We start from the raw sequence: 26,160 nt of genomic DNA, 5'->3' as shown, positions 1-26,160 counted from the left end.
TTGAGCACGTTTTTAAGTAAATTTCCTATGGAAAATACAACACCATTACCATTCATCTATTGTGTATTCCTCTGGTATGGTTAAACCTAGATTAAGTATTCTCCCTATTTTTTGTCGTCGGGGGACCAATTCTGAAACGGGAGATTTCAAATAAACCAAATATAAAACACAAAAAATTGGTTACCCCTTTCTATGCTGACAGAAAATTTGATTGGTGATGTTTTTACACACTCTTTATGTTTGCACACAGGAGGTTGCTAGATCTCAATTTAGACTTGAACAACTTGTCATGAAACCACATATTGTCGTAAGAAAAAACAGATTTATTAATCACAAAAAGATTTTTAATAATCACAAAAAATTTTATGAAAACATATGTATGCATATTGTCAGAAAATCAATATACACATAACCTTTGATATTTAAAAGCAATTCAGAAACCTAAGAATGACACACAGTGTGGCGGGGTAAAAGATGCCATGTATATCTCTATATATACACAATCCAATATTATAGGGACAAAACCAATTAGATACAGAGAAAAAAGAGAGACTGTTCTTATTTCAAATCTCTTTTAGATCATCGACATGTTTCAGCCAATGATTAGATTACACTTTATCTCTAGTGTATTTTCCGTCTAGTTCTGCAGGCCTTCTTCAGGACAACAACATTTCTTCAAAATAGTGGTTTACTCCTGTATACCCCTTTGATTGCTGGTCAGAGACAATATTTCTACAGAAACAACATAAAAACAACAAGTAAAAATGTGGTCTAGAGAAGTTCAAGGAATCATCTTTTGTAGGACTCCAAACAGCGCATAGCTTAACTACATCAATCAATTAGATGCAAACATCACCAATCTCTTACTTTTATCTACTCTCAGCATGAAGGTGAAATAACTCCCCATGATTTAGGCAGAGATATACAGTTCTTCTAGGACACTGTCTCGTCCAAGTTGCTGATGAAAATTCAGTCACTATTTCCCAGAGAACATGGTTGGAATATTCTCCTTATTTCCTATAACAGTAAATTGTTTATCACTAATTCGGTTTAGACTTCTTATTTATCATGCACATTATGGTTAACCTTCTACAATTTTTGTCCTATTATACTTGCGAAAAATTATTTTTCTTTTTAAAAAAAAGGAATATTCCTATCCGTGCACATCTTCCATCACATGTGCGAGTCTTATTTCTTCCTTGTAACCCTAGGTCTTGTGCAATGAGTTAATACAGGGTGATAGTTTAAATAAAAGGGGCCCCAGGATGTTAGGATCCCAAAACAATAGGCTCTTTCGAGCACTTGCTTTTAAACAGTTTTCCCCAGCATATTTCAATTTACCTCTTAGTTCTATGAGAAACTGCTTCTATCGTTTTCCCTGACGTCTTCTGTTCAGAGAACAATCCTTTATGTCCACAGTCATCTGGTAACCCAGACGGATGGCATGGGGTGACCCCACCGGATGTTGTCTCGAAACAGCAGCAAAATGACAAGACATTGGGCCTCATTACGACCCTGCCGGACCGGAAAGAATGGTGGTGGTAAAACCGCTGCCACTGTTCTTTCCGGACCGCCTCATTAAGAGTCCTGCAGGCGGGAGGTGTCACTCCCGCCAGGTCTGACCTGGCAGGTTTAACACCACCTGCCTGCAGGCGGACATGGAAACACCGGCTCTGTCATAGACGGAACCAGTGTTTCCATTGTCCCCATCCCCATGGAGTCCTATGGGGCTCCATGGGAATGGCGACTTACACAATTCCGCCTCCGGATTTCCGGGTCACTGGGGTCGTAATGCCCCAGTGATACCGGGAAACATGGAAGTGGAATGGTAATACGGGTCTGGCGGTAACTTATTATATGAGAGAAAGCTTTTAAACGAAAAGCATGTTCAGTCCAAAAAAGGAGGATCATCACATGCTATTATAATCCTTCAAAAACTCATATGCTTTTCCACCTACCCTTACATATACACTCAGTTCATTGTCATGTTAGCTGAGTCAAGATTCACTGGAGGGGTGAAGTGCAGAGGCGCCTAACTCCAGGCTTGTTCACCCCATGATATCAGGTCCCGTGAAGGAAGAGCAACTGTATAAGAACATGTGTTCTCTGGTGAAATATTCTCCCTCTCTGCCCTTCTATCCTGGCTTTCCCTTATCCCTACAGCCGCCTATCCACCCCGTCCCCCCAGAATGTGATTTTGCTCTGTAGTCATGTTGAAATAACAGGGCAGAGCAACATAAAGAGGGGATTTATCATTTTGGTTCATACACTTCCGTGATAATATGGGTCTTGACACACTGCTACATATGATTATTCATTCTTGAATTAAATGTATGTCATATTATATTGATATTTTAACCATATTTTTCCTAGTGTACTGAGGGATACTGCCTTAGGATGTCACTTCCGGCAAATTCACATGGGGGCGAGGTCAAATGACATCACTTCATGTGATGTCACTCGGGTCGGGATCAAATGACATCACTTGAAAATGTCCCTAAAATTACGTCCCTGGTCACTGCTAATGTTTCACAGCCACAATGTACCAGTCTAAAGATTTGGCAAACGAGATCTGCGAACAACCTGACCCCTAGGTACTATCTGTATGTGTGTGCTGGTTTTGGCAAACCCCTGCTTCACCTGCCCTGATATCGATGCCTGGACCATGTTCTTCATAAGGGAATCAAAAGCAATTTAAATGTGAGAGGTTGAGCATCCAAGAAGCATGTGGTGGCAAGAAATCATGACAGTGTACTTGATCATTGAGACATATGAAAAGCTAATGCAGCATCAGCATTAATGAGGCTTAATATCAGGTTTACCCTGGAATCTGAGCTGGTGAAACAATGCAGCAAAAACAGAACTATGCACTGACTTTGGGAATAAGCCACGTGTTGTATTTGTACATTGATGAGTCTATATACTGAGAGCAATCCAGCACACTCGATACAATCACAGATAGTGATGTCATATGACCTTTCACTCTGATTGCATCTCAGATATTAAGGTCACGTGTCACCACGAGGTGTGTCATGACTGTTGTTAAAAAACTCAAGCTGAAGATTATTAAAATGCCAACAGTTAATAAAGAAGGCAAAGCATTACTGTTGTTACCAATCATATGTTAACTATGGAGCTCCCTTGAGAATATATTGGTGTTTTTAAAATCTGACAGGGGTACATCCAATAATACCAGCATAGTTCAGGGCATTGCTTTCAAGTCTCAGTTATCTCCTCACATGTCACCGATAGACATAATATGACAAATACAGCCATGCATTCTCATGTGCTGTTGTGAAATGCTGAGTGAAGCTTTCTCTATGTGGATACTGCCATTATCCTCAGATGGCATACATGGTCATCATATGTAAAGTACAGCCTCACACGTCCAGGTGTTGCCCTCACATGCCAAGTTTCTATGTATCAAATGCATAGGGTAGTCACAATAAGAAAGGTAATGACTCATGGGGGGTCATTACGAGCATGCCGGTCTGGAAATAAGGGGCTGGTGATAATGTGTACCGGCACCTTTCCCTGATCGGCATACTCTGAGTCTGCCAGCAGCGGCAGGGAACTACCGGCAAGCCCGACCTGATGGGAATTCAGGCCCCTACCGGCAGAGAAATCACTGAAGCACCGGCACCAGTGTTCCCATTCCCATGGAGTCCTATGGGACTCCTTACCCCGCCACCACCCCTTATATCCCGGTAATACCAGAATATCAGGCGACAGAGACGGTAATGCAGCTTTCCTCATAGGCCAAGTGTGGTGTCACATGCCTTCACAAATGGCATCCAACGCCAGTTAATGACACATATACATAGAATAGCCACTAAATGGAAGGTGCATCCTCACAGCTGTTGACATCATATGACAAGCGCAGTCTCAACTGCCCCTACAATGCTATTCAATGGCATATAATGCCTTACATACATGTCCATCTGTCTGCCCACCCAACACATATGAAGCCACCTGCTTGCCAGCACTAGCACATGCCTGCCAATACATATGCAGCCACCTGCCTGTCAGCACTAGCACATGCCTGCCAACACATATGCAGCCACCTGCCTGACAGCACTACCACATGCCTGCCAATACATATGCAGCCACCTGCCTGCCAGCACTAGCACATGCCTGCCAACACATATGCAGCCACCTGCCTGCCAGCACGAGCACATCTACCAACAGGTGAGCAACAGACAGCTCACAGGGCCGTACTCTTCTATTCTGGAACCAGTGCCATGTCCAACCCCAAGAAAGCCAGTGCTATTGTTTAGTTGGGAGGAAGGGCTAGATGTAGTTATGCCCTCCCAGTCTCTACTTCTCTGATATCCCGCACATTGCAACCCTCAATTCCAGCTTCATCCACCTCTCCCTTAAAATAAGGTATATTCAGCCTCAAAGCTGCCAGAGTGGGGATTCTTAAAACATGTCTATCGACGTGCTACCGTGGAAGGTGCTTGCGCCACCATGCCCAAAGGACTCCATTCCACTCGGCACATCACTCCATTCCCATGTATATATGTGTGAATGTGTATTATAGCATGCATCTTGGCACTAGGCCGGAATTAAGTGCTCCAGCTATGTGTGTTACATTGCCCCTGTCCTATTACCTGTCCTCCTCAACGACTACGCCGTCCCCAGATACCCTCAAAATATTGTGAAGGCATCCGACGGCATCCGTTTCCTGCACCCTTTGCCATGTACATCGATTCTTGTACACCAGCAAAATTACAAATTCAAATATGTTGATTCGTCCCCAGTTTTTCTTTTTTTTGATGAGTGTTTTGCCGAAAATGTTTGGCTAAAAAAACTCAGCTACATTTTTTTATATATATGTTTGGGCGAGAGGGGGTCCCCCAAAACCCCTCCTCTCCTATTAGTTATTCCCTAATCCCGACCCCAACATTTTTCGATTATTTTTTTGGGCCAAACGTTTTCGCTAAAAAACGAATCTGAAAAAAAACTGCAGATAAATGAACGCCGTGCCGCTTAGGATACCTAAGCCTGCCTGCAGTGGTCACGTCTGGTAAAAATGATGAATGCCGTTGCTGTGTCTCCCCAGACCTAGGAGGTGAATGGGGAAGTCTAGCAACGTTAGGAATGTGTGTTTCCCACCATAATGAGCGCAGGTCCTCATCACTGCCCGGGTAATTACAGAATAAGCAGGGAGAACACCAGAAAGGGAAAAATGCTGGAAAACACACATCACAGAAGTGAATGTGGAACAAGGCCACAGCCAGAAAGATGCTGTACCGTGCAATTTCTAATAATAACATGAGTCCAATACGACTTCTATACCTGGAAAAGAATTAAAATCAGTCTAGTGTAAAGAGAAAGAGGTTTAGCATTAGTCATTCTCATTCAACCGTTTTCCCCCAATTGTATTGCTCCCACGTGAGAATTTGAGAGGTTTCCATGTGTTATTCTCGTTTCAGTGTCAGTCATTATTAAGAATTATGGGGAAAGCTCAATCTCCCTGAAGGCCCGAAAAATGTCAAAAATAGAAACTCAAAAGTAAGAGCATTCGCGCTGCTTCACTTTCAAAACATTTCAGTTACGGGTGGGGAGCGGCGCGGGCAAGAGTTCATTTCCTCCACAGTTATAGAGACGAAGCTCGTAATTGAAATGTGAGGAAGAATTCTTTCCAGACCGCAGTCCCATAAAGCACGCACCTGCCTTAACACACTCACAGCACACATGAAGTTGCCTTTCGTAATACACAGGCCTTCGATTGGATGGGGGCTGCCAGGGCGAAATGTGTTGGCTAGAAATCTTATAGATGACTCAAACTTGACTCTAATATGCTCAGGTGTGATGCTCAGTGGCCTGCTGCAACTTTTTCCCATCAAGGGCAAGGCAAGACGTTTGTCAGGCATTCATAAGGGAATTGGTCAAGGCAAGGGCCAGAATTCCTGCCCCATTTTGCCCAGAGCTTTACCCTGCTGTCTCCCACAAGCTACAAAATCATCTCCCACAGTCCAAAATGTGCCCCGACCCCCGCTACCAACAGTCACAACTCACCAGGTTTTAACCCCGCAGCATCAGGCCTTCGGTATCAGAGTAGTGCTGCAACCCTGCAGGGAACTCTTCATGATGAAAGGAGGTCACAAGGTAATAATGCTGGCTTTACCCTTGATGACTGTTAGGAAAGATTTCTTAATTGTGGCTAATTTTCCTTCCATGTTGCAACCCCTAAACTTTTTGCTGTTGTTTTCACCATGATCTAGACTTTGCCAGAGAAGTGCAGCCTTCTGCCGCACTCCTCTGGGCTTTCGCTCCATTCTTACGGGGAAACTGACATGCCCTTAAGACAGTCAGTACCGGGAAACGCTGTTTTCCGTAGTTTCTTTATCATGTTGCAGCTTTCGTGCAACATGGCACAAGAGGGCACTGTAAGCTAAGTTACTGCTCTCTTGGGTCTCTAGTCTTCTACAGGCCCTAGATACTCTTTTTGGATTGTAAATGAACGGTGCAAGTGAATCTCGGACGGGATTGGTGGCAGCGATCGTTTCTTGTGTTTTTTAACTCCTTTTGGCGTTTTAAGCGCGTTTCTCGCGCTTAGCCCAAAATGGTGGCCTGGCTCCCAAAATGACCAGACCACGAGGCTCTTTGTCCTGTCCGCTGACCGTCTGGCCCCCTTCACCTCCCCCAGGTCGAGCTGACCCGGGGCCTTCCTTATTTGGGCATGTACTTTCCCGCGAAACACAGATGCTTTCGCAGGCTTCTACAGGCCTGTGTGTGCCTCCAGGATGGGGGCTGGGATGTCTGGTCCCAATACACATCCTGGGCGCCAGAGAGTCTAGGGTGGTGTGAATGCCTGGGACCCCCGTGGTCCGTGATGAGGTCCACAGATGGTGTGAGTGTTTTATGAGCGGATCTCCCATTGGGTCCCCTCCGTCTTGGCGCGAAGGGAACCATGGATAAGAGGGGGCTGGAAACGCCACTACCATGTCGATCTCCTGAGTTCTCACGAACAAAGGAATACACGAGCCAAGTATCCTGCAACCACGAGGCTGAACCGAGGAATCGCTGGTGACCAGCTGAAGGACTGCTCCTCTGCACTGCTGTCGCTTTGTCAAACCCTTTCTACCTCTGATCGAATGAGAAGGCCTGTACTGGTACTTCGACCCTTGGAATATTGGGAACAACTATTCTCGGCATCTTCACCATCTCCTGCACGTAAGCCTTCGGAAGTGTCTCTGGGCCATCCAGCAGACTGACCAGCATACCCAGGAGCCTTGCTCTGTAACCGCCATCAGGTTGTGTTGTATTACGAGTCGTTGTCACTCTCACACGATTAGTACACTTGGCATTCCCAGGTCTGAAGTGAGTGGTGTACATTTGGCTGAAATACACACGGCCGCTCCGGTGCTACCGCGGAATCTACACGACGCCGAGACGTCCCCTGCTCCTATCTGAACCCGCCAGCACTGAAACTGACGCGGAGAAGCCTGGGTCTGCTGGCATTGGGGACCGGTGAGTAGCATCGCTAGGACCTGGTCGCACTCCTGCAGGAGCCCATAGCTTTTCCCCCCTGTGTCTAACAGCACGCCTTTCCGTACTCGCGCTCTGCTTCTGCCCACAGTGGAGGCTGCGCTTGAGTCGCGGAGCTCTGTTAATCTTCATTTGTTCACCGAACTAAACTGCCTGATTCCCTCGAAGAGACCCCCTTTTTGCCCGTTGGCACCAGCATGTGCAGGTACTTTTGAGCACAAGGCTCCACTCTTCGTAGGGCTTGGACTTCCTTTTAGTTAGATGCGTCTGAAGAAGGACTGGGTCTAATTATTATTTGCACTGCCTATTTTCCTCCCCATCTAGGTGGTCTACACATTTCGTGCGTCTAACTCTTTAGACTCGTTTGTATTTGTATATATATTGTATTGGTTTGGTATGTGTTGGTTTACTGGAGTTTTATTGTGATTTCTCGCTACGGTCAATGTTACAAAGGCCTTGTAATAAATGTGTATATATTTTTAATATAACACCTGCTTGGAGTAATTTGTAAGTGTCCTTGCTTTGTGTGCTCATTGCAGGCTTTCAGTCACCCTCACCCCTCTTGAGACCTAGTCTTGACCGCCGCGATCGCTACCCTGATAGGTCTGGCTTGTCCAGAGGTTACCCTGTTCCAAGAAACTAGGCTGGCCTTCTGAACCTCTGCGCCTCCAGGACAGAGTTCAGAAATCCGTCTTAACAATGACAATAACAAAAATGCTATTCCACAGTTAGAAAACATGTCCATACTCGCTGAATCAATCTAGGGGAGACTAACCACGTAATACTTATCCTGTTTGCTTTACCCTTGATTCCCTGTAGAAAATGCCATGCCACAGTAACAAAAACATGTCCAGACTTGGCTGAACCAATGTAGGCCAGTCAAGCCACGTAAGAACAATCATCAAGTTTGTTTTCCCCTGATGCCGCGTAAAGAATGGCAATATCGTTGTAAGAACGTATATCCGGACTAGATGCTGATGCTGATGCTGCCCCCTCCCCAAATCTCAGTTTCTGAACAGTGAAATGTGCAAGCACATGCATTCATTTAGCAAACCCTTGCACATTTACTTGCACACTCATGCGGCATACATACACTCTCTTTCACCCATGCACCATTACAACATGCACTCTCATTCACATGTGCACTTACAGATGCAAACCCTTGCATGGACGCATAGACAAATATACACATACATACATAAAATGCATACAGACAATTGGGCCTCATTACGACCCAGGCGGTAAGTTACCGCCTGGGCCGTGACTTTACCACCATGGCGTAAACTACGTTTACGCCATGGTGGTTGGCGGACTTACCGCCCCATTCCGACCTTGGCGGGGCGGTAAGTCCCCAATCCCCATTTACCCTTCCCCATTCCCATTTTTGCCCCATAGGGTATAATGGGAGTGGGGAAGGCGTTAATTACGCCACCGTAAATTACGGTGGCGTAATTAATTCCATGGTCCCTTAGCGCCATGGATTTTAACACCTGCTAAAAGCAGGTGTTAAAAGCGCCATGGCGCTAAGGGACCTCGTACTCAGGCGGTAAGGGTCGGCGCTGTTAACGCTGCCGTTAACCCCTTACCGCCTGGGTCGTAATGAGGCCCAAATGCGTATTCTTTCCTAACCTGCTGCCCCACTCCAGAATCCTCTCAGGTTCATGCCACCTCAGGCTCCTCAATCCAGTGAAGCATGAAACAGGAATTAGGAAGCAGGGAGAGCTTCGGGTTTAAGCACATGCAGTTGAGCTGATGCAACCCCATTTTGCCACCTCTTAGCCTCTGAATATACACGGAGGCATCCCCAATTTGACATGTAATGCTGGGAAAGCAAAATTCCCCTGGCCTTGCATGGTTTTGGGCATGTGCGCTGATGTACTGAACTATCAACAGGAAACCATGTTTCCCTGTACAGATAAAGAGAGTGCAGGAGCATTCTGTCAGCAGTTGCTGCAGGTGCGGGAGCGCTCTGTGTTTCACTGAACCGACTTGGCTCATCCACAATGGATGGCGGCTCGGTGCCCCATTGCCTATTATGGACAAGGCAGGACTCCAAGTTTATGCTTGCAGAAGAACATGAACAATGCACTGTTTTGAGGTCACACTTTTATTTATTTTAATGTGGGTATGTATTGGGAAGCAATGTGGTGTTGTTTATCAGTAGGGGTTACAGACATAAATGAAATGGTTAGAGTGGGGAGCAGGCCTTACAAAATATCATGTATTACTGCCATGCCATTTAGGGTAGCAAAGAGTAGTTAACATGTACATTTAGGTTTGACAAGTGACAGTGCTGAAGGAGGAGATGGGATGGATCAAGAAGAGATTTAAAGAGGGTGATCATCAAGACAGATACTGGGCAAGGTGGGGTTGGGTGCGAGTATCTTTCAGGATGTGAAGAAGGTGCTCCTTGAAATGGTGGGTTATTTTCTACGTTTCATAAGGGAGGGTGTGACAAAATGACCCACAGGAGTACAAGGATGAGAAGTGTCTAAACCACGTACTCTGCGTCACACAAGAGGAATCCCAATCATAAAGGTGAAGTAGACACTGTGACAAATGCCTGGATGTCGTCACATTTCCGCAAGTGGAACCCTTCCCCATGACTTGAAAGAATTAAGGCCGCTACCCGGTAGTCCTCCTAGGGGTGGGATTCAGCGGCAGGATCTCACAGGAGAGACTCCTCCTCTAGGGACAAGGATGACCATCCAAGGGAAACGCGTCATGCCAACCCTTCATCACCTCACCTCCTACACATCCTCCTATCCCTTCACTCAACCCTCTGTACCTCACACTTCCATTGGTTTCGGTAGCATTAATAACCGGGAACATACTGTGACAAGGAGGAATAGGGCTGACCTTAGAATGATCTCCCTAGAAAATAATGGGACAAGGGAGAGTATGGATGACTGTAGAAAGATATCCCTCAAAGATACTGGGACGAGAAGGTCATGGGCAGCAATGAGGAGTGTTGGGATGGAAATGAGCTTATTCCACCCGCCTAGACACTTCCAAATAAGGAAAACACCATATGAGTTGATATATCATACAAGGGGGAGCAATCTGTGCTTTCACGCAACATGTAAAGGCCCTGCAGCACTTAGAAGTAGATGCATGGCACTAGAGAAGCCAATAGCCCTCGACTCCATTTTGTATTAGGCCCAGAAGGGATAAGCTGCAGGCTTGCGCTGCTGACATTCCTAGTTCACAAAGCCTAATTTCTGCACAACATGCTGGCCACGCTAGAGCCCTGTTCCCACAGAAGTCCACTTCCCCCTCGTCCTTTTAGTGTTGCGAATATTTAGTAGCTTCCAAAGGAATGCGCCCTACAAGAACGTGAGATAACACCAAGTTCTGTGCTGGGTTCATTCGTTTCCACTAAACTGCAATTAGGCCTCCAACCCTCACCCAGACATGCCAGAGCTAGCCCCTCACCACTAACTCGACCCGCACACCTTTGCATTCCTCGTTATGCATGCGACCCCAGGTCCCAACCCCCATTAAGGGATTTATCCGCTTGCCACATAACCAGCGGAAGGATGCAATAACCCGACCTATGTGTCGAGGGGGGCGGTGATGGCCGGTCCAAGCACGACCCCACCCCTGCCATATGTTGCACCCTCTGAGGTGTCCACCCATACAGGGGTAAGCGCAAGAGACCTTGAAGTGGCATTGGCCACTACACATACAGAATTAGCGAGGTTACGAGCAGCTTGTGAAACAGCACGGGTGGGAGGTTCTTATGTTGCCCCTAGGATATGCCCCCAGAACAGCCCAGAGATGAATGGAAGTAGGGTGACTTCCTGTTCAGAATTGACAGTGCCCCCATAAGGACCATTCTTCTAGAGCGGGAGGGGGAAACGGAAAGCCCGGGGTATGAGAATGTGGGGTCACAGCGAGGGGATGGGTAGTACTGGAGTGATTTTGAGGATACAGATGGAGCAGAGGGAGGGGCCTAACAAGTGCCTACTACCACACCAAGAGTAGAAACCCTATGGGACGGAAGGTCATGTGAATGGTTTGGTAGGATAGCATTGCAAAGAAAAAGGGAACTGTTGCCAAAAGTGGAAAGGGAAGGATGCAATTACAAATGCCCTTAATACACAAAGGTGCAGGACGACCCCATTATGTCCCCTCAGCACAAATGGACAGAAACCACCTCCTCAAGGCCCTCCCACAACTCAGTGGGAGCAAGGAAATGGAGTTATGCTTTTGAAAAACACACTGCAGGGGTTCCCCTAACCATAGGGAACATTAAGAGCGTGTTTAGTAGTGGCAGTGGGATATCAGGCAGAGTCAGTGTGGATTAAAGCGGGGTTCCTGGGAGTAAAAATAAGTAATGACGCCCATGATGGAGCATCGTTCAATAAGATCAGAGCACGGGTATGGGCTGCACAATACATTCTTAGGGTTCAAGAGATGTGGAGAGTAGAAATGGGCAGGGCCAGGGATCAATCAACATCTTTATTTTATTTTATTGTTAAAAGGGGATTGCCTAAGAAGGTGCAGAAGGCACTGGATAAGGCAAGAGCATTACTCAAACATTCGCCTTACTCAAAACCCCACGCCTCAATGTCCGTACATCCTGAATCACATTCTTCAGAAATATCGATCGACATGAGTTCCTTGACAGTGATATCCTTCATTATAAAAGTGCTAACAGTTTCCTTGGGCGCATGTACCTTTGGTCCTAATGTACCTATAATTTTCGCACAACATCCTCCTAACATCGAACGTATGGCAGGAAGACATTGCACACAACAACAACAAAACATTAGAACACCAAGAACTACCACTAGGACTTCAAAGAGCTTCCATCCCAATGAACGTAGAAAGTCCCAGAACCAAGCACTAAGATCCCAACTTCCCTCAGGAACATATACTTCCTTACTCAGGACATGCAGATTTTGTATCACCTTGAATATGATAGGGGAGGAGTCAGGTACGAACACACAACAAGCAGATCCCACCAATTTATCTCTAGGCAACCAAGGATAAGCTTCATCACCACAGACAAAATAAACAGGATCACCTACATACAAAGGTCTGTCCTCACTTGTCAGATTTGCAATGGTGGTACAACCCTCAAAAGTACCCATTGACTAAGAACCATCTCTTTGTATGCAGAAGGAAACAGAGTTGGGGCTATGATTGATAGTATAAGAATGAGGCATGGCATCCTGGTTGCCTACGGGAGCCATCTTAAAATAAATTAACGATTGGAAAGGTCTAGAAAGTCTATTGGAAGGCCTAATAGAAGCAACATTGAGTTTGCTCCTATTTGCAAAGAGGGAACATCCAAAAGGTGTCAGGACTCATCTTTCAAATTCGTTCAAATTAGTCCCGTCGAAGTTCCCAGAAATACTATCATTCCAAAGACCAAAGAATAGTGCCCTTAGAGAGGTGTAGCATGTAGTAGTCAAAGGAAGAGGATGAATTTACCAGCCCAACCCTTTTTCCCCGTGCTGTGGCAAATGCGAACTTATCCAGCAATTTGTTCTGTTTAGAATCGCATGGGGCGCATTCATAATTAATAGAAGAGAATTATTGTGGTAACTCTGTCTATGTTGTGAATCCCTAGGAGGTAGAACGTGCAGATACACGAAAGGTGAAGACATAGTAGGAACACTTTCAGTTGGTAACAAAGTCTCAAGTGAACACACCAGTTAACATTATTACAGGAAAACAGTGAGTCCTCAAGGACCATGATTTTTGATGCTCAATGTCTTTGTTAGCCACAAGACTCATAGCTTTCTCTGTACGAGTAGAGTAGAGAAGGGCATTGTTCCTCAAAACCCATTCGAAAACTCTCTCCATCAGACTCCTTAAATTCGTCCGTTGGTGATCTCCTGACCACGTGGCTTATCTTGCTTAAAGGAAACTTTTTTTTTCCAGTCCCGGCCACTTACTTATGTTTCAGTAAGAGAGTGGCAAGGGACTAGATCAACAGTGGTTTCTTGTAGGCACATCCGTGCTGTGCTGTAAATCTAGTGCTGTGGACGCAGATCATACCTCAAGACTCCAGGTACGCTGTGATCTGCGAACAGAGTGTCGTTGCTTCCTGACGGAAGTGGTGAAACAGAAGCAAGATTGCTCAAGGGTGCAGAAAGATCTGAGGAAGAATTCAAAGACAAAGCAGCAGTCTCCTCAGGCCCCACAGGCTCAGGAAGAATCTCTGAGACACCATTGGTGTTGTTCAAAACAGGCTTATCATACGGAACAAAACAAACAGTTTCCTTCTCTTCTCCTTCATCGAGTGGCAGAGGAAAGGATATTTTCTTGACGTGAGTACAGCGGTCTGTGTGGCCAACAGGACCTGAAACGGTCCTCTGCAGCGCGGTGTGAGACAGGATGCTCTTTCGAAAGCTTTTGTGAGCACCCAATCCCTAGGACGAAGTCGATGACCTGGCCCCTCGTACTTAACTGGGAGTGCTTCTCACGCCTGTTGATAAATCATATACAAGTTTTGAGTTAACTTGTCACAGTATTCAAAAAGAAGCAAATGCTCCAGATCTTTCAGTCTCCTGGGTTTGGGCATATTCCAAATATTAGCTGGTCTCCCCATCACAATCTTGTAGGGGGAGAGTCCAGTTCTGGTTTGTGGGGTTGTCCGCATGGGCAATAAAACTACCAGTAAGGCATCTGGCCATTTCAAGTTACTGCTAGCACAGACTTTAGCTAGCTTATTCTTTAGGATACCATTATGGCATTCTACAAGTCCAGCACTCTGAGCGTGTCTGGCCGAATGGAACCGTTTATCGATCTGCAATCCCGCGCATACTTGCAGGATAACAGCAGCGATAAAATGTGGGCCATTGTCCGACCAGATGACCCTCAGCAAACCAAACCTAGGAAAATATTCCTTAAGCATGATTTTTGCCGTTGTCATTGATGTGGCATCTTTCACAGGGAAAGCTTCAACCCATTTGCTAAAGGCAAAAATGACTACCAGAACGTACTTATAATTGTAGCAGTGCTCCATTTCGATGAAGTTGAAATGTATTACCTTGAAGGGCACAGAGGGGGGACTAAAACTACCCCTCGGTGTCGCTGTACCCTTCCCCACATTATGCTGTAAGCATACCATACAATTTTGGACAAAACGCTCAGCAGTCTTTGAGTTGTTTACATTTACCCACACAGGTTCGAGAAATGTATACATTTTTCGAGCACATATGTGAGTAGGACCATGAGCCTTCGTAACCATAGCGGTAACATAAGCATCGGGAAGCATCCATCTTTTCCTTATATTGTCTACCCAACAACCTTCATTTTCCAAACTTGCTAAACCCTCAGCCCATTGCTTAAGTTCTTCTGGAGTGGCATCTGCTTGAATATTTTATATCGAATCAATTCCTTCATCTATTGTACAGATATTCGTAACTTCTTTTGTTACATACATTTCTGAATACAAATCAGTGGCAGTCTGTTTAGCTATACTGTCAGAAAAAGTGTTAAATCTCCGTACATCGTCTATTACTTTCTGGTGTGCGGCGCACTTCATGATTGCTAGTTGAGTAGGAAGAGCAAGTGCTGAGAGTAGCTGAACTATCAAGGTACCATGTTGGATTTTAGTACCGTGTGAGGTCAAGAAACCTCGTTCTGCCCATAGTCTACCAAAGTTGTGAACCACCCCAAAGACATACTGGCTAGCTGTAAATATATTTACTCTAAGCCCTTCGGAAAGTTCACAAGCTCGAGTCAATGCGATAATCTCTGCGGCCTGCGTGGAGTTATGTGAAATTCTCTTGGTTTCCACAATCTTGCTTAATGTAGTGATGGCAGAAGCAGCAGTGCATGTACCATCCGGAAGTTTGAAGCAGGAGCCATTGCAAAACAGCTCCCCTTGTGGATCTTTCAATGGTGTGTCATTTAAGTCAATTCTACCTTTGATTTCTTGCTCTGTAGTATAGAGGCAGTGATGTGACATGCTGTCACTGCAAGCAATGTCTTGCAGAAGAGGCAATAATTCAGCCGGATTTAATATGCAACACCTCTTAATTTAGATATGCAGAGCAAATAAAAACAGTTTGTATCTTGTTAGTCGTGCGGAGGTAAGGTGTTGTGTTTGCGTTCTGTTTAATGTAACGTCTACGGAGTGGGGTTCCATCACGGTTAAAGAGTGACCTAAAACCATAACCTCACTTTGTTTTACAGACGCAGCAGCAGCGGCAGCTCTCAAACATCTCGGCAAAGCGCATGCAACAGGATCAAGTGTGGAGGAAAAATAACCGCACGGTTTATTCTTCCCCCCCATGTTCCTGCGTTAACACAGCCAAAGCACATCCATCACATTCATGCACATATAACACAAATGCCTTGTCATAATTTGTTGTGCCCAAAACTGGTGCTGAACACAGTGCAGCCTTGAGCAGATCAAAAGCTTTCTGGTGTTCCAAGTTCCACGGTAATGGCAATAAAATGCCCTTCTTTGTCAATTCCAACATTGGTTTTATCACTAGTGAAAAATTAGTGATCCACTGTCTTTACTAAGAAGCCGTTCCTGTCAAGGCTCTGAAATCTTACTGTGTATTTGGGACAGACATGCTGGAGATGCTTTTTATCCGTTCAGGTGTCAGTCTTCTTCCCTCCTTTGACAGTAGATAGCCTAAATAGGCAACCTCCTGTCGACAATATTGAAACTTTTTCAATGAAGCCTTATGCCCATGCTCTGCTAGATGAATAAGCAGCAACACAGTGCCCTCCTTGTAAGCAACTTCTGAGTCTGCAGCTAAAAGAAGATCATCAACATATTGCAATAATGTACAAGTGGGAGGCGACTCAAGTGTATCGAGCTGCTCCTTCAAAGCTCTACTGTAAATACTCGGACTCTCAGTGTACCCTTATGGCACACGAGTGAATGTAAACGAGCGCCCCCCTTGGGTGAACGCAAATAAGTATCTACTATTAACATGTACAGGAATGCTGAAGAAATCATTCTTAAGATACGCAACACTGAAGTGAGTAGCAGAAGCTGGAATCATAGTTAATATTGTAGTCACATCAGGCACAATTGGAAATTGTGGAGCAACAATCTTATTGATAGCATGTAAACCAATAATGAAACGGAAAGGAATCGCATTATCCCCTTTCTTATATACCAGTAAAATCGGACTATTACACAAGCTTCCTGCAATTTCCTCAATCACTCCGCGAAGAACAAAATCAGAAACTATACTTTTTAAAGCTTGCTCACCATCAACTGAATCTTATATTGTGGAATACGTGACAACTTAACACCTGGTTTCAAGACAATCTTAACAGGTTCAATTTGCAAAATGCCAACATCATTATCGTCAACTGCCCATAAACATGCTGGAACTTTATCCAATTCAGTCGGTAAAGGCCTAGTCAGGAATTGTGAAGCAGAAAATTGCTGAGGTGAAATCGTCAAATGTACTCCATCCGAAGAACAATGAATTACCGCATTTAATTCCTTCAACAGATTCAACCCCAACAAATTCTCACCACAATTTTCATTAGAAGAAATGGACATTGATCCGTGAATGGCCCCAGTGAACCGGCACTGGCTGAGAAACCGGACTAACCACTGGTCTGCCAGAAAACCCTACAGAAATGTTATTCTGCCCTGACAGTTGAATATCTGGAATCCGTGAATGATCTATGGAACACTTCCGTGCTACCGTATCTATCAAAAATAGATACAGGAGTAGCTTCCTATTCCCCACCTTCATTTCTACGTAGGGCCCTTTCTGATTGACGGGAATAGGCACCGGTTCCATATTCTGCTTCGGGCTGTCCTAACAGAACAATATATCATCAAATACGAGATCCTCAGAAAGATAAGCAGTCGAAGGATTATCAAAAATATTCCTATTATCAACACTTTGTTGCTGACTATCTTGCGAGAATGACTGTGGATTCTGGGAAAACTGACTTCTACCAGGACTCCCTACCCCAGGGCGGCCTCTGGATCATCTACCCATGGTACCATATGTGTTATTCAATCTCTGCTAAAGGATCGGGCATTGTGCTCGCCAATGACATTCGTGTCTGCAATATAAACATTGGTTCATGTGTAGAGGACCTATCTGCGCATTACTCTGTGGAGCAAACTGGCCTCTAAACTGTGTGCTCTCACCTCTTGTTCCTCTAACTATCTGTTGCAAGAATACTTTGGTTTTCAGTGCTCCCTTATTCTTTTAAATCCTCTCTTTCTCATTATTGACTCTATTTTCATAATACTGAGCCATATGCAATACTTTGGACTGTGATTTAGTTTGCCAGGCACTTTCGGAAGTAATGATTTATGATTGGATATCAGGCAACAATCCACACACAAATGTATCCACAAACAACTTTTCCCTGACTCAGTGCTTAAATCCTGTCAGCTAAAATCTGAAAATACTTTTTCGAACCGATTGAAAAATTCAGTAGCACCTTCAGATTTCCCATTGGTGCAAGCATTAAGCTTGTCCCAAACTATTCTTCTCTCTGGAACTAGAGTCTTCAGTTTTGTTACTATTCTGTCTGGCAGTGTCAGTATCACCTGTGGCGGTTTCTCACCAGCTTTCCTTTCTCGATCTATCTAAACAAAGTTAACCCATGAGTCACCCAACCCTGCCTGATCATCTACAGTTCTAATCTGTTTCCATAAATCAGCAGGTAGGATCACAGGGAACAACAAGTCTATATCACCCAGAGTGAAAACTGACAAATGCAAAACATATTCTATTTCTTTGTAAAACCCTGTTGGATTTTTCCTGATATCTGGAATTGACTGTCTAATGGTATTGACTTCCTGTCTAGAAAATGGGACATGAACAAACTGTGAAACATAATGAGCTTCAATAGTAGCGGCTGCTGCACCTGTCGCGACATTAGCTGGAATCTCTACTTTAGGAGCAAATGTCGGATGAACCTCCCTCATTGGCATTTGGGAAGTAGTCAACTCTGAAAGTTTGTTAAGCAATAGGGCTAGATCGAGCGCCAAAGAAGTCAAAGCAGTATCGGATGCAAATGCCCTTCAAATCTACGGACAACAATTATTTTTCTTCATACACTCATCCTGCAGGTATTTTACCATCGCCTGTAACACTTTCTTCTGCATTTCTGGAATATACTGACTAAACGTATCATATACTTCTATGGGAGATATTGACACATCCGAAAATCCATCTAAGCGCATCCCTTGTGCTTATTCGCGTCTCTTCGCTCGTTGATTTACAAGAGGGGAGATATCGCTTCTGCACATACGAAGCATCCAATCTATTGCCATCCATATCATCATTCTGTAACCGATCTAACTCCCTCTTAAACTGAAAAACCCTCTCAATATGCTCATGTACTTTCTCTGCAGTGTCCCTTGAGTAAGCTAAGACATTCAAATCCCTTAACCCTTGTGAGACATCCATGTCCGTCAAATCATTCCACATTTTAGCCAAGTGCATTCCCATCCCCTCTATAAAAATATTCTGTTCAGGAATACTTTCTTGGTCAGAAATTGTAGCTAAGATAGCTGATTTGTCACCTTCTTCTATACATTTCTTAGCCATGCATACAATTCTCTTTTTCTAGCTTTTGAAACTGTACTTTGAGTCACTACCTTTGAATCGGCGCTCGCCCCTTCAATTGTTTCAAGTGGAGCAGAACCATTTGGAAAAGAAAATTCAGACAAATCTTGTACAACCAGTAGTGGAGACACTACCGCTGGTGGTAAAGACGGAGTTAAGGGAACAACAACTGGCGGGAAGGGCAGAAATGCAGAAGGAGGAACAACAACAGGAAGAGGAGCAACAACTGGTGGAGGAGCTACAACAGGAGGAACAGGAATAACAGCGGGAGGAGGTGCAACAGCAGGAAGAGGTAAAACAGCAGGAAGAGGCACAGAAGGAGGAGGTGCAGTAGCTACAGTCCTACGCTCATTTAAAAGCTTATTAATTATTTCGTCTGAGGCATGGAAATCCTTAGAAGGATACATTTTCTATACACCAAGTTGGAAAGCCCTATCCATATATCTAACAGACTCTGACTGTTTCTGTTGGTCATACAATAATGCTTTCTCTGAATTAGACATGTGACGACATGCATGTTTCTCTTTACTCTTAAGTTGCTGCATAGCTTCCTTTTTCAATTCTGAATTACATCGAATGCTGCAGGCCTAGCCTTTTTCTTTAACAATATAGACTCCAAATACTCTATGCGAGCAATCTCAAAACAACCATGAATTGGCCACTGAAATTCAGAAGCATTTCTAGTTTGTCTGTGCCAAATATCATTGAATACTATACTACCAATGTCGTACTTACAGTACATAGTACATGCCGGTGATCCCTCCTGTGGCGCTGGTCGGCCAAATTCCAAAGATTGTCTGTCTCGGTGGAATAAACCCCTGAAACAGGCAGACAATTTCCCAGGCATATCTGATCACTGGTGTTACCTAGCGTCGTTTGAACTCGCAAGTACAAATCTGCTACCAAATATCAGGATACTTAGGATCGGGTCACGACTCACCTGATTACAAAGGACTGAGGAGGTCCGATCGCATTACAAAGGACGACCCTCGTGGTTGATGATTTCGGAAAAACAGCCCGCCTCGATATGTGAACCCTCCTCAAGATGCCCTCTCGAACCGCATGCTCACCGTTCAGGGATCGGAAGGTGCAGTACGGTTGAGGTGTCGCATCTCATACAAAGGGGCCCCCTTTTTCTCACCCTCCGATCCCAGTCTGATAGCCGCGTCTTCTCAGCAGCAAGGTGACATTAATCTTGAGGGTCCCTATTCGGGTGCCATCTGAATGACCAAAGAAATATTGAGGCTTAGTACCACAAATGAAATACGCCAATCGCTGGATGAAAAGATACAAGTATTACTGTACAGTTTCCAAAGAAAAACAGATAGCCATCTGGCTCCCAACACCTCGCAGTGTGTACCAGCAGACACAGTGAGGGGTGAGAGTGCTGGACATCTAAACACAGACATATTTCTACAATTTTTTAAACATTGTCCAGCCTCTCTCCAAGCTAATAATTCACTTGCTAGAGTTTGTGCCCAGTTCCCATGTCAAATATTACAATATTGTACAAGGAATTAAACAAGTTTGCATGTCCATGAAGTTACAATGATGCTTGTTGGTTCTCTAATCCATGGTAAGCCTTGTTCCAAGAATCGCCACAATGCAGTTCAGCCAGACCACACCATCTCAGTTTACTTTCCACTGTCTCATTGTTCATTGTTTATATAAGGATGAGGCTTGTGAGCACAGACAACACTTGGATTGCAGTTCATATGAGTCACAAGTTTTCTTTGCATTGGTCAAACAGTCTGCTCTCGGTCAGCCTAAACATTAACAGAACTCAAAGGTCGTTCAGCTTGGGTGCAAGTTGGAAACACAGTCCACCATTTTAGAGCACAGAAACAAGAGTTGAAATCAAAATGGCAGACGATTCTTAAAATGGCAGCGACATCGATCGAAAAGCGGAACATTATGAACGCAGTTTTCTGTGTAATGCGAATGAGCTTAGGCCAATATTCATAACAAGGCAGTATTATGTGATTATGTTTTAACAAGGAAAATGGCCCTTGTTCTCGGGACAATACCCCCTGTCCAGAGAAGCAGAGGAGGGAATTCAGGAAACACTGCAGGCCCTGTTAGAGCAAGGGATAATAGTACCTTCTACCTCACCATGCAATATGGCTAGCTATCCGATCAAAAAGCAACAGGGGGCAGTTGGAGGATGATTCAAGATTTAAGACCCCTCAATGACATTGTACAGAAAGAGATTCCTCTTGTCCCTAACCCGGCCTCCATTTTGTGCAGCATTCACCAACAGGCCACCCATTTCACAGCAGTAGACTTGAAGAATGCATTTTTCTCAGTGCCCCTAGACCCGAGCTCACAGTATCTTACAGTATCCACCCTGGGAGGAAAGCGCTATGAACACCGCCACTTGCCCCAGGGGTACTGTGAATGCCCCAGTATTTTCAATAGAATACTGCATGAAGATCTAGGGAACATTCAGGTGCCCAGCACAATCATTCAGTACATAAATGGTCTACTGGTCTGCAGCAACAGTGAGCAGAGCTGTCGAAGGGATTCCATCGCACTACTAAATTTGCTTGATTTGAAAGAGTACAAGGTAGACAAGAAAAATCTCCAGTACTGTTGATTGCAAGTGCTCTACTTATGGCAACATATCTCCAAAGATGACAAGAGAATAATTCCAGACAGGGCAGCAGTAGTGTCTGCCACTCCCAAACCACTTACAGTAAAAGACATGCAGAGGTTCTTAGGCCTTTGTAATTATTGTAGAGCATGGATCTTAGACTATGCAGCATACACCAGGCCGCTCCTACAAAGACTCAAGGAGGACCAGAAAGAGGGCAATCAAATTCAGTGAATAACAGAGATGACATCCAGCTTCAATTATCTAAAATAAGTGATTTCAACAGCTCCTGTCCTAGCCACCCCTGATTATACACAGGAATGTGATATTTTCTCTCACTCAAATGGCACCCTCATGACAGCGATGCTCACACAGAAAAGTTCAATGGGACACAAGCCTAAACCTTATTACAGCGACACACTCAATTTTGTCATGCAGGGACGGTTCGAAATAAGACAAACTTCTTCTTAAATATTACCACATAGCCCTTAAACATAACTGCAGTGCCGCCCATTGCTTCAAATTCTAACCTCATGCACTCCATGATGACCAAAACCCTCCAAGCACCTACCTCCTTTCCTGATACAATACTAAATACCAGCACACACTTCAACATGAATGAAAGGATGAATGAAAGTACATCAGCAATGGTATTTGAATTACCCACCATGCCTACAAATGGAACAACGTACAATGACACCAATGTCACCTGTAGCAGCTCTGCTAGTAGTACCAGAAGTACACCTAAAGGGGGGACCCTTGGCTGATGAAGAACAGCTTGTGCCCCTGACCACAGAAGTAATGCCCACTATGCCACCTCCAGACTTCTGCATTCTTCCTGAAAAGGAACGCCATGATCAACTTCGAATGACTTATCTCAAGAATCTGCTGACATGCTCACACAGATACCAGATGAATACAAGCTCTATACTTCAGCATAGACATTTTTTGTGCCCTTAAAACCCAGCATCCAGACATGAGCAAACACAAAATGGCTCTAGATTGTTTGGTGGGAACTGATCCAGCTGGCAAACAATACAGAACAAGAGTTCAATGTCATAAAACTGGAACTGCGGGCTCTAAGGCTAATCACATGCAAAATATCTATGTGTTGGACCTCCTGCCGGCTATGGAGGGTGGTGTTTGCAATAAGATCGTGAGTTCATGTTGCACATTCACACCTTCTGAAGACGCTTAAAATGGGACACTATCACATGTCATCGCAGCAGTGCATGAACTCGGGGTCAAAAGGAAAAAGGAAGCTGGGATCCAAGAAGAAGACTGGTTCACCATGGCCTTTAGCTGGGTTCCATCATGGCTTGGAACATTGGTAAAGATGTTGGTCCCAATCAATGTGGTTATCCTGGTGATCTTCTGCACGTGCCAATGGGGTCTCCAGTGTTGTGCCAAAGCTGTGCCTAATAGTGCAATAATGATGGTGTCTATCGGGAAAGCTGATAATGAAGTACCTCATGATACAAAAGAAGTAGAGATCCAAATGGAACAAAATTGTGGCCCCGCACATTGCATGGTGCCCCTCGCTCTTGGGGACGTAGTTGACAACTTATACCACACCACCATTGTACCTCCCCCGGATCTCAAAAACTACAAAGAGGTATGGGTAGATTTGGTAGGTGGAGCGGGATGTATATATATGACCTGTACACCTGAACAGTATGTGCAACATTGGGAAAGTTTGAGGGAACATCCGCGTGGGATGAAGCAGAAAGGCACAAATGAGTGGAAATATGGGAGGGGGAATTTGTTACTGTAGAAGTAACGAAAGGGGGGAATGTTGGGAACAACATATGAGGTGATATAACATACAAGAGGGAGCAATCTGTGCTTTCACGCAACATGTAAAGGCCCTGCAGGGCTTAGAAGTAGATACATGGCAGTAGAGAAGCCCATAGCCCTCGACTCTGTTTTGTATGAGGCCCAGAAGGAATAAGCTGCAGGCTCACGCTGCTGACGTTCCTAATTCACAAAGCCTAATTTCTGCCCAACATGCTGACTACGCTAGAGCTCTGTTCCCTTCCCCCTCGTCCCATTAGTGTTGGGAATATTTAGTATCTTCCATAAGGAATGCACCCTGCAAGAGCGTGAGAAGACACCAAGTTCAGCGCTGCATCCATTCGTCTCCACTAAAGTGCCCCCACACCTTTGCATTCCTCGATACGCACGCGATCCCCAGGACCCAACCCCCATTAAGTGTTCATCAAAGATCAAAACATGCACTACTGTATTTCTTCCTTGCAGCAACACATATCCCTTGTAAAACTAGGTACCAGGAGGGATACATTGAAGATCAAACCCCAGGGTGGAGACATTGAGTGTGGGAACTGCGGTATCAATGAAACCCTGAATGTGTGGGTCAGCATGACTGTAATTTATCCTCCCTTCTCCATGGCACCATTTCCTGTGCCGCCCAGGTGCCTGACACAATTAGTTAATATTCAGTCTTAACGTGTTTAGCTTAGAGAGGAACAATGTATTTTATATGTGCCCTGATCTTCACCGCGAGGATGAGTCCAGCTGACCCACGTGGACCCAGATTGCAGGGGAAGAACCATCCAATTACCGCCTGGCATCCCCTATGGAGCAGGCTCATGTGTAGGGTGTCTCCAATCAGTAGTTTTTGACTCTAAGATTTAGAGTGCTCTCGAGCAGCAGAGTCCTTTGCTGATATTTGTATTCTGTATGAATAAACCTTTTAATCCGTGCAACGCTATCTGTTGGCCTATTTCCCTAGTGGGTTGTCTTTATTCTGGAGTGTGCGTAGTCTTTTTAATAGTTTGAACATAAAAACCAAAGAAGGACTTTCCTTAACGGGAAACCCTCCCTGGAGGAACCGAGAGTGAGGAAGCAATACAGCAGAGCACCGGGAAGAAACCAGTGAGTGCAGCAGGAACCAGGAAATCGAGACTTCCAGCGAGGAGAAACGGGACTGAAGCTTGGGTAGAAGAAGCTCCAGGCACGAGAAGAACCTAGACGGTGCATACAAACAGACCTACATACATCTGGTGAAAAAGAGTGTTTTTTTTAGGTCTCTTCCACCCTAGCCTTTCTATTTTCAAGTTAAAAAAAGAGATTAAGTCTAGATTGGTCATTTAGTAATTAGATCTTATTCTTTGTGTACCAATGGTCGTGTTATAGGTAAGAAGGTGACAGCATACTCCATTTGGAGGTACTTGTAGTAGTTTTGCTTTTTCAAGGCACAGTTATAATTTTGTAAACAATATCGGGTGAAATATTCCCTAAGAATATTCCTTCACATGGTTTACACACAATATACACTTTATGCAGAGTTCATTGTTGATTCACAGTATTACAGCATGTATAGTTCACATAAACACATTCATTGCATTTGGAGCAACCTATAGCTAAGTAAAGATTCTTAATGGCTCTGTAGTGAGAGCAGGAAAAAGTAGAGATAGAGTAGAGTCAGTTATAGATAGGGTTGCATCTATTGATTGTCAGGTCAATGATTTAGTTAGTATTCTAAAGTTCAGAGTAGGTCTTACCTATAGAATTCAGGTAATTTTCTAATCCATTATATCTATGGAATTTAATCTAGGTTTATCCTAATCATTGAAGATGGTTAGCAGAAGTTCTATGGTGAGCCCTTTGAGGAACAGTCTATAGAGATAAAAATTGTAATTATTTACATTATTCATATGTTTACATGGGGAATGCATTTGAAAGTTTGCGTTTGAAAAGATCTTTTTACCTACGTTAATTGTCCGTCAAAGTTTCCCAGATGATAGTGGCAAGGATTCCAGGTGTTAATTCCAGATATTCTTTCAAGTAGCTTGTCTGTAAAGAGACCAAAGCTGTGTTAGTTTATTAACCCTCATCACCTTAATGCTGCAAAATGGTAATTATTCTGTGTGTCCCACTTTACATCTTATCTTATTTGGGTAAGAAGCTTCCTTCTAGGTTCTGCTTTCACAGTACACTATTTTTTCAAAATATCTTCATTGTGTCTGTCTTGAAGAGATCAGACTGAGCGTTAGGTAAAATATTCCCATAAGGGCCCAATTGGCATTCTTCATTGTTTTAAAATCCATATCGTCAGTCTTACCTTGTGGGAGTAGGGAAAATCCTTCACTGGGCTGGGTTCTTTCAGGATGGCAGAGTTCCATGTGTGGCTTGATTGCCGCCATCCTGAAAGTGAACTTTTAATGGCCGCCAACGTGGTGATTCCATCTGCCATTGCATTATGATGTCATCCACGCTGGCGGCCCCTTCCATTATTTTGTACTTTGCCGCAATTGTGGATTTTCACAATATGACATTTTTTGCTTGGTTTCTGATCTAAGGGCACCATATTGTCCCTGTGTTCACGGAATCTTGCTTTTGTGGTGCCCAATGTGTGGATGAATTTTTGGGTGGTGCCTGCATTGGTCCCAATCCCAATCTTGATAAAGAGTTTGTATGAGAGAGAATGGGCTCATCCATTCTCAATGTGTCCTGCATAGTTGCTAACCCAGATTAATTCAATTAGTGTTTCCAACATGTTAGTAAACCAATAGT

The 26,160-nt window shown here is 44.4% G+C and overlaps 1 long non-coding RNA gene across 2 annotated transcripts; it reads right to left on the bottom strand.

The window, feature by feature from the left end:
- Positions 1-469: 469 nt before the first annotated feature.
- Positions 470-25,778, bottom strand: LOC138481720 (uncharacterized). 2 transcript variants are annotated; one of them, XR_011274354.1, is made up of 3 exons: positions 25,709-25,778; positions 25,355-25,440; positions 470-732 (listed from the first exon to the last, which is right to left on the bottom strand). It is a non-coding gene; the product is annotated as an uncharacterized lncRNA (long non-coding RNA). The 2 variants fall into 2 exon arrangements; XR_011274355.1 differs by having other exon boundaries at positions 25,359-25,440.
- Between the last annotated feature and the right edge of the window lie 382 nt (positions 25,779-26,160).

The sequence above is a fragment of the Ambystoma mexicanum genome, chromosome 5p, assembly GCF_040938575.1.
Source record: "Ambystoma mexicanum isolate Mex_15411 chromosome 5p, UKY_AmexF1_1, whole genome shotgun sequence".
NCBI classification, from domain to species: Eukaryota; Metazoa; Chordata; class Amphibia; order Caudata; family Ambystomatidae; genus Ambystoma; species Ambystoma mexicanum.
Note: the sequence above shows the minus strand (reverse complement) of the source record. Positions and strands in the feature narration are given on the sequence as shown.